This window comes from Ranitomeya imitator, chromosome 4, assembly GCF_032444005.1.
Source record: "Ranitomeya imitator isolate aRanImi1 chromosome 4, aRanImi1.pri, whole genome shotgun sequence".
In the NCBI taxonomy this organism is placed as follows: domain Eukaryota; kingdom Metazoa; phylum Chordata; class Amphibia; order Anura; family Dendrobatidae; genus Ranitomeya; species Ranitomeya imitator.
Window position 1 is genome coordinate 684376249 of NC_091285.1, and position 8525 is coordinate 684384773.

General features: G+C 44.8%; 1 non-coding gene across 1 annotated transcript; it reads right to left on the bottom strand.

The window, feature by feature from the left end:
* Positions 1 to 1951: 1951 nt before the first annotated feature.
* TRNAS-GCU (transfer RNA serine (anticodon GCU)) lies at positions 1952 to 2033 on the bottom strand. The gene has a single exon. It is a non-coding gene; the product is annotated as a tRNA-Ser (tRNA).
* Positions 2034 to 8525: the final 6492 nt, after the last annotated feature.

Consider the following 8525-nt stretch of genomic DNA (forward strand, 5'->3'; position numbering starts at 1 on the left):
GGGTAGGTGTGAGGACCCTAGACTTCGCTGCCATACAGGAGGATTGGGGCGATGATGGAGTCGAAGATTTTTAGCCAGACCCTCACTGGTGGCTTCAGATGGTAGAGTTTCCTTCGGATGGCATAGAAGGTTTTGCAGGCCTTGTCTTTCAGGGTCTCTATGGCTTGTTTGAAGCTCCCTGACCGGTGAATCTCTATGCCCAGGTAGGTATATTTGTCCGTTCCTGTGAGGTCGCAGTTGTTGAGGACGAATGATGGGTGTTGGTCTGATCTTCTCTTTCTCCTCTGGAACACCATGGTGTTGGTTTTCTTTAGGTTGACCGGTAGAGCCCAGGTGGAGCTGAATTTCTCTAGGATTTTCAGGTTGTCCTGGAGGCCTTTCTCGGTTGGTGACAGCAGCAGCAGGTCATCTGCATACAGCAGGAATTTCACCTGAGCGTCGTGGAGGGTGAGACCTGGTGCTGAGGAGGATTCCAGGGCGGTAGCCAGCTCGTTGATGTAGATGTTGAAGAGCGTTGGACTTAGGCTGCAGCCTTGTCTGACTCCGCGGCTCTGCTGGAAATAAGCCGTTCTTTTGCCGTTCACACTCACGCTGCAGCGGTTCTCGGTGTAGGAGCTTTTGATGACATCGTAGGTCTTTCCTCCTATTCCACTCTCCAGCAGTTTCAGGAATAAGCCCTGGTGCCACACTGAATTAAAGGCCTTTTTAAAGTCCACAAAGCAGGCGTATATCTTCCCATTCTTTGTATTGTAGACGTGTCTCTGAATGAGGCCGTGCAGAGTATAGATGTGGTCAGTTGTGCGGTGGTTCGGCATGAACCCTGCTTGGCTCTTGCTGAGGACGTTGTGCTCGGTGAGGAAGGTGAGGTGCATTACAGAATGCATTACAGAATGCAGTAGATAAGCCCCTGATGCTGGCGGGCTTAGCTCATCTTCGATTTTGGGGGTGATAGGTTCCCTTTAAAGGAGATCATTTCTTTCTTTTTTTTTACCTAAATGCATGTGCTTAGGGCTGAAAATCGTTTTTGCAAATTGGTCTCGTAACATTTTTTGCACCGTTTGGCTTTTTACACGTCTCCACCACCACCAGCCTAGTAGTTCACTCTTTTGCCCTTTTTGTGTTAGATTCTAGTGATGAGTGAACGTGCTCCGATAAGGTGTTGTCTGCCATGCTCGGGTGCTGAGTGTCTTCGGCGTGCTCGAATAACATGTTCGAGTCCCCGCGGCTGTATGTCTCGCTGCTGTTCGACAGAATGTTTGTTAGGCAATCTCTGCATGTGTTACAGCTGTTGAAAATGTTATTCGAGCACACCTAAGACACTCGGTTAGCACACGATCATGCTGAGATAACACCTTATCCGAGAACATTTGCCCATCACTATTAGATTCCTAATGAAAATGTCCTACAGAATCAGGACATGCTGAAAACTTTGGTTTTCTGACCACCTGAGCAGCCACAAGGTGTAATCGGACCACCAAAAATACTTAAAGGGGTAATCACCTGTCTACAGGTCACGCGCAGATCAGCAGAAGAGGGAGTTTTTATCTCTGTTACAAAATTGGGCGACAGAACAGATGGCCAAGAAAGTCACTCTATTCCTTCTCTGTGGTGCTGTCAGAAAAAGCCTCACTCTGCAGCCCTGGAGGGAATGAATGGAGTTGTGGTCAAGCATAGCTATTACTACACCAATGTAATGGGGATCAAAGTGCCCGTTTTATCGATCGGTGCAGGTCTCAGCAGTCAGGCTTCCACCAATCAACAAGTGATCGCCTATTGTGCGGAGAGGCATTGATTTGCCTTCAGCTGGGAGCCTCTACTTTGGGAATACCAGTTGAGTTACAGTGTCCTGACATACCTGGACGTTATTTTTTTTTGTCATTATAGATTATACCTGTAGCTTATTAATGACTTATAAAAACGAGATTTTACTAATGGTAAAAAAAAAATCCAACGACGAGGATGGGATTCGAACCCACGCGTGCAGAGCACAATGGATTAGCAGTCCATCGCCTTAACCACTCGGCCACCTCGTCTCCTGTTGTTGATGACTACATTTTAGGGGGCGTGTTTCAGAGAGGATGATGATATTTGGGGGCGTGCTTGTTTAAATGAGCATTTTGCTATCCAATCACTTGTATTCTATAGTCATAGTCAGCCTATGGTAGCGTCTATGCTAATGAGTGCATTGCATTTTGGGACAGAGACCAGTAACTGATAAATTATAACAAAATATGGTTTACTGTAATCAGTGTGTTTGGGGTCGGCTTAATGAACGCACATAATTAACATATTACGCATATTAATTATGTATGCCACCGCTCTCCCTCAGGTATTCAGGGTGATGACTTTCTCTATGGAGCTGCTAGAAAAAAAAGACATCAAGGGCACACTCGGAAGCCCAAAATGGAATGAAAGGAGCAGCGGTCACGTGTGGCTTAGGCTTTTAGTTTCTTGCTTGGGAGAAAACTCGGGCAGATGCGGGGGGTAAGATTGGGTCTCCTCTGGCTTCGGCTGGAGGAGGCTATTTGTCCCTGTCCCTTACTGTGACCTTCTGACTCGAAGGATCTGGGAATGGTTGGGGGACCCTTCTCCTTTTGCAGAGGGTTTCAAGATGACCAGCATCCTAGTGCACTTATTTTGTGGCAATTAGTCACTTTTTTAAGAGCACTCAGGTTTAGACAAGAATTCCGCTTTCGACAAAGAAAAAAAAAAAGCGGTTATACGTGCTGGGATAAAAGTGCCTTGTTCTGCTGATCGGTGCCGGTCAGACCTCCACCGATCAATAAATTATCATAAGTTATGGAACTCCAAGTATATTGTCCCACCTGCTCTGATATTGGGCATAGAGGTAAGCAACTACGCGCTAAGTAGTATAGTTCTCCAGGCAAAGCTTTGAGGCTCAGTAACTATCATGTTTGGGTCATTTTTCTAATTATTAGGACCAGTGCTTCAAACTCGATCAGCGTCGTATAATTGTCTCTCAATGACATCTTTCCACCCTAATATATAAAAAGAACAGAAGAATGTGCATGGAAGTACACTTTAAAGGTTAATAATTGGTTTAAGAGGCCCATTTCCAAAAATACAATGTATGGATAAGAATATGTGCCCACCTCCACATCCTTCCTATTGAAGCTTTACCGATCTCCCATTCTACATCCATAGATCTTCATGTGGAGTTGGTCCCTTTACAGATGTAATGGCTCCCACTCTTCTGGGAAGGATGTATACAAGATTTTGGAGTGGTCTATGGGAAATTTTCCCATTCATCCAGAAGAACATTTGTGAGGTCAGACCCTGATGTTGGAGGACAGGTCCAGTTTCTCTATGGCCGGTCTTGTTCTTTCCCAACCATGTCTGTCTGGACCTTGTGCTCTGGGTACAGGCATGGGGAACAGAAAAGGACCTTCCCTAAATTATTTTGACAAAGCTGAAAACAACAATTTTCTACAATGACTTGTGCTGAAACATTAAGATTTCCCACCACTGGACCTCAGGGGCCGAAGTTGAGCCCTGATAGTAGCCGATAGCATTATCCTCCTCCACCATCTGTACAGTAGGCACAATGCAATAAAGGGGTAACATTATCCTGCCATTCATGAAACCAAGACTCCTCCATCAGACGCCAGATAAAGAAATGTGATCCATCACTGCCCAGCACATGTTTCCTCCAGAGTCCAGTGGTGGTGGCTTTACACCACTCCATCCAATGCTCAGCATTGCACTTGAAGATTTACGGCTGCATACACCTGCTCAGTCATGAAGCTCCGAGGGCAGTGGCAGGGTATTACGAGGGCAGTGTTTGTGCTGATGTTAATATAATAATAATAATAATCTTTATTTATATAGCGCCAACATATTCAGCAGCGCTTTACAGTTTAACAGTTTCAAACACAAAAGTCATAAGTAACAACGTTAACAATACAATAATTAAAGCAAAATAAGACGACCCTGCTCGTGAGAGCTTACAATCTACAATGAGGTGGGGGAGATACAAAGCACAGGTGTGTATTTACAATGATGTATTTACAATCATGGTCCAGCCATCTTCAGGGGGTGGGGGATAGATGGAAGTAGTGAATGGGCTACACACACACAAACATAACTTTGATTAGTGAACGTGATAGGCCGCTCTGAACAAATGTGTTTTGAGCGAGCGCCTAAAACTATGCAAATTATGGATGGTCCTAATATCTTGGGGTAGAGCATTCCAGAGGATTGGCGCAGCACGGGAGAAGTCTTGGAGTCGGGAGTGGGAGGTACGGATTAGTGCAGAGGTTAATCGAAAGTCATTTGCAGAGCGCAGTGGTCTGTTAGGCTGATAGACAGAAATGAGGGAGGAGATGTAAGGGGGTGCCGCACTGTGGAGAGCTTTGTGGGTGAGAACAAGTACTTTGAATTGTATCCTGTAATGAATGGGCAGCCAGTGTAACGACTGGCGAAGAGCGGACGCGTCCGAGTAACGATTAGCCAGAGGGACGACCCTGGCTGCTGCATTAAGGATGGACTGGAGAGGGGAAAGTCGAGTGAAGGGGAGGCCAATTAATAGAGCATTACAGTAGTCCAGGCAGGAGTGGATCAGGGCGACAGTGAGGGTTTTAGCTGTCTCCATGGTGAGAAAAGGGCGGATTCTAGAGATGTTCTTTAGGTGTAAGCGGCACGAGCGGGCAAGAGATTGTATATGGGAGGTGAAGGAGAGATCGGAGTCAAACATAACACCCAGACAGCGCGCCTGCTGCCGGGGTGTTATTATGGTGCCACCCACGGAGAGGGAAATGTCAGATTTAGGGAGGTTAGTAGATGGCGGGAGCAGAAGAAGTTCAGTTTTGGAGAGGTTGAGTTTCAGATAGAGAGCGGACATGATGTTGGAGACTGCGGACAGACAGTCAGTGGCGTTCTGTAGTATCAGAGGTGGTCATAAATGGAGTTGTTACATTGGTGGCTTCTATCAAAGGACCATGCTGATATCAGTAGGTCTCAGCAGTGGGACCACTTAAAAAAGTGGCCAACCACCTAAACATTTATTTGGTGCATTTTTCTTTGGGATACCATAGCACCATACTGCATCATGATCATGAGATATTAGCATCTAACACCCCTTGTAATCTGCCTGGTCTGACATATTGTCCATTTCATACTGTTAGAACCCAGGATGAAGCATATATGCCCAAATCTCCCTGAAGATCTCTGCGGCTTCTAGAAAATTGTGAGTCCCATATTTACACAAGAGTCTACAAAACTCCTCTTCCTAAATGAAATAGCCCAAAACAAGAAAATAGCAATTCCAGAAATTTTTTTTTCTTTGAGTAAACTAGACACGGAATGCAGAGAACAGGACTTTGAGCAGTGGGAGCTGAGCGTGAGGGGCAAGCAATAGTCGTGGCATTTATGGCCTTAAAAGGGACTTTGGCTATGGCTAAATATTTTCTACAAACCATTCCTCTTGGAAATAAGTAAGAACAAATTTGGCAAGTATGTGATATAGTAGATTTTCACATTACTGTCTTCTGGCTTACCTATCAGGTGCTGCCAGTCTGACTTAATGAGTGGTCCTGATGGCAGAGGCAAGGGTGTTGATGTCATTGCTGGAAGGCGCGCTCTCTGGCCCCAGCTTGTCATTCTCCTAAATGAAAAGTCTGTCCTGCAGCTCAGTCTTTTAATTCATATAATTGCTGAACGGCCAATGACTGATGTAGCGATGTTTGTTGGCCAGTGCAAGAGTATGGCGACCTATTTACAGTTTCTCCAGACAACACTGGGGCCAGGACAGAGCCTTGTGGTACCCCATTTGAAACACTGTGCAAGCATTTATTACCACTCTGAGTAAGATCACAGATCCAATTATGAATCCACCTAACCGTAGCCTTGTCAATACCACACCTGGTCATTTTTTCCATAAGGATAGTATTTGACACTTTATCAAATGCTTTGCTTAAGTTGAGATATACTATATCTACCGTATTTCCCTGATCCATCCAGTCAGTGATTCCATCATAGAAGGAAATTACAATATATGTATACTTAAGTATAAGCCAAGATTTTCAGCCCGTTTTTTAGGCTTAAATTGCCCCTCTCGGCTTATACTCGATTCATACCCAAGGGTTGGCAGGGGAAGGGGAGTAGAGCTGTATAATAATACTCACCTGCTCCTGGCGCTGTCCCTGCACATCTTTTCACCAGCGCCGGCAGCTTCTTCCTGCAGTGAGCGGTCACATGGTACCGCTCATTACAGTAATTAATATGGACCCCACTCAACTCCCATAGGGGTGGAGCCGCATATTCATTACTGTAATGAGAGGTACCATGTGACCACTCACTACAGGAAGAAGCTGCCGGCGCCAGGGAACAGACTTGCAGGGACCGCGCCAGGAGCAGGTGAGTATGACGGGCAGTGCACGATATTCACCTGCTCCCCGTTCCACCATCGGCACCGCTGCGTCTTCCGCGTCCTCTGCACTGATGCTCAGGTCAGAGGGCGCGATGACGCGATTAGTGTGTGCCGCCCTCTGCCTGAGGGGGCCATGTGCAGCATTATATGGGGCTATTATCAGTATGGAGCATCTTATGGGGCCATGTGCAGCATTATATGGGTCAAATATCTGTATGGAGCATCTTATGGGGCCATGTGCAGCATTATATGTGGCAAGTATCTCTATGGAGCATCTTTTGGGGCCATAATCCACATTTGTGGAGCATTATACGGGGCAAATGTGTCTATGGAGCATCTTATGGGGCCATAATCAGCATTTGTGCAGCATTATATGGGGCATATTTTAATATGGAGCATCTTATGGGGCCCATCATGAACTGTATGGAGCATTATATGGGGCTCCTGATTCAATATGGATATTCAAAAACACTTAACCTACTGATATCTCAATCTTACTTTTATTGGTATCTATTTTTATTTTTGACATTTACCAGTAGCTGCTGCATTTTCCACCCTAGGCTTATACTCGAGTCATTAAGTTTTCCCAGTTTTTTGTGGCAAAATTAGGGGGGTCAGCTTATACTCTGGTCGGCTTATACTCGAGTATATACTGTAGATTAGTCTGGCATGACTTGTTTGCTAGAAACCCATTCTTGCTCTGGATAATTACTGTATTCTTATCCAAGTACTTACATACATGTTGTTTAATAATTTGTTCAAAGATCTTTCCTAGTATGGAAGTAAGGCTCACTGGCCAGTAATTTCCTGGCTGCATCTTCTTTCCTTTTTTGGAGATAGGGACAACATTTGCCCTTTACCATCTCTTTGGGACTTCTGTTCTCCAGAAATTTTCAAAGATTTTGTCTAGTGGTTCTGAAATTTCCTCTCTTCCAGTACCCTAGGATGTAATTCATCTGCAACAGGAGATTTAAATTCATGTAAACTAGCTAAGTTTTCCAGATAGTGTGGATTCTTGTATTCCTTCTCTAGGACCGTGAAGATCAGTTGATGTTACACTTGCTTTCTTAGAGAACACAGATGCAAAATAGAAATTTAAAAGTTCGGCCTTCTCAACATATCAACTTTTGCATTGAAGGGACGATCCTTGTTCACAAAAATGTTCCTTGGTACCTGCTAAGAAGAGTGACTAGCTTATGGACTGTCTGTGGAAGTCCTCTTAAGAGTTGCCAGAATCCACACACAGATCAGTGGTCAGAAAAGTCAACTTGCTATGGTCTGGAAAGGGTGCGTGATGATAATGGAGGAAGGAAAGGAGCCCTAGTTCTCCTATAATGCTTTGAATATATTTGTGAACACAGATGAAGAGAGCAGAATGTTCTCCATCCTCGCATTTACTGACCAAGGTTTTTGAGGGGGGGGTATACGCAAACTGGAAACAAGCTGGGGGTTATTATGAACATGCATGTTATTCACACAAGGAGGGAGGACTTGTCTTAAGAGGTGTCAGGGGCAGTTAGCGTCAGATCAGTGTGTGCCCTAAGCAGTTTTTCCATCTTCTCACAATTCTTCTTGGCTTGTTCTGGAGAACCGAATCGGAGGTCATAAGACATTAGGCAGACAATTCACAGGTTCTTGCCAGATGTAGCTTCTATCCCAATGTCTTCACTATTTTCTCAATCAGCTCATGTTTTTTGTCAAATCATGTCCCATCATTCTTATTTTTTTCAGTTAACCACCTGCTCTCTGCCTATTTCTTGTATCTTTCAGCTTCTTCCTCCCATCTGGCCTAGTTTGGGCTTCTGGGATTATCATATCTCTCGTCATTGCCTCACGTCTCTCTCAGGTTCCAATCTTCTACTTTATTCAACCCATCATTTGACAAACGTTTTATTTTTATTTAACCCCTTACCAAAAGTGGACGCTCAATTGTGTCCTTATTGCAGTCTTTTAATAGGATGTCCTTTTTGTCGTGCGCGATAAGACGCTGTGGCCGCGTGATCTCCACTAGAGCTTGGCTGTGATTAACAGCTGGGCTTTAGCTGTAACAGCTGGGGTCCGAAAAGTCTCCAATCCTTGCCATTTACCCTTTGTATGCCTTGGTTATTTTCTATATGGTTGCAAGTTTCCTTGATCT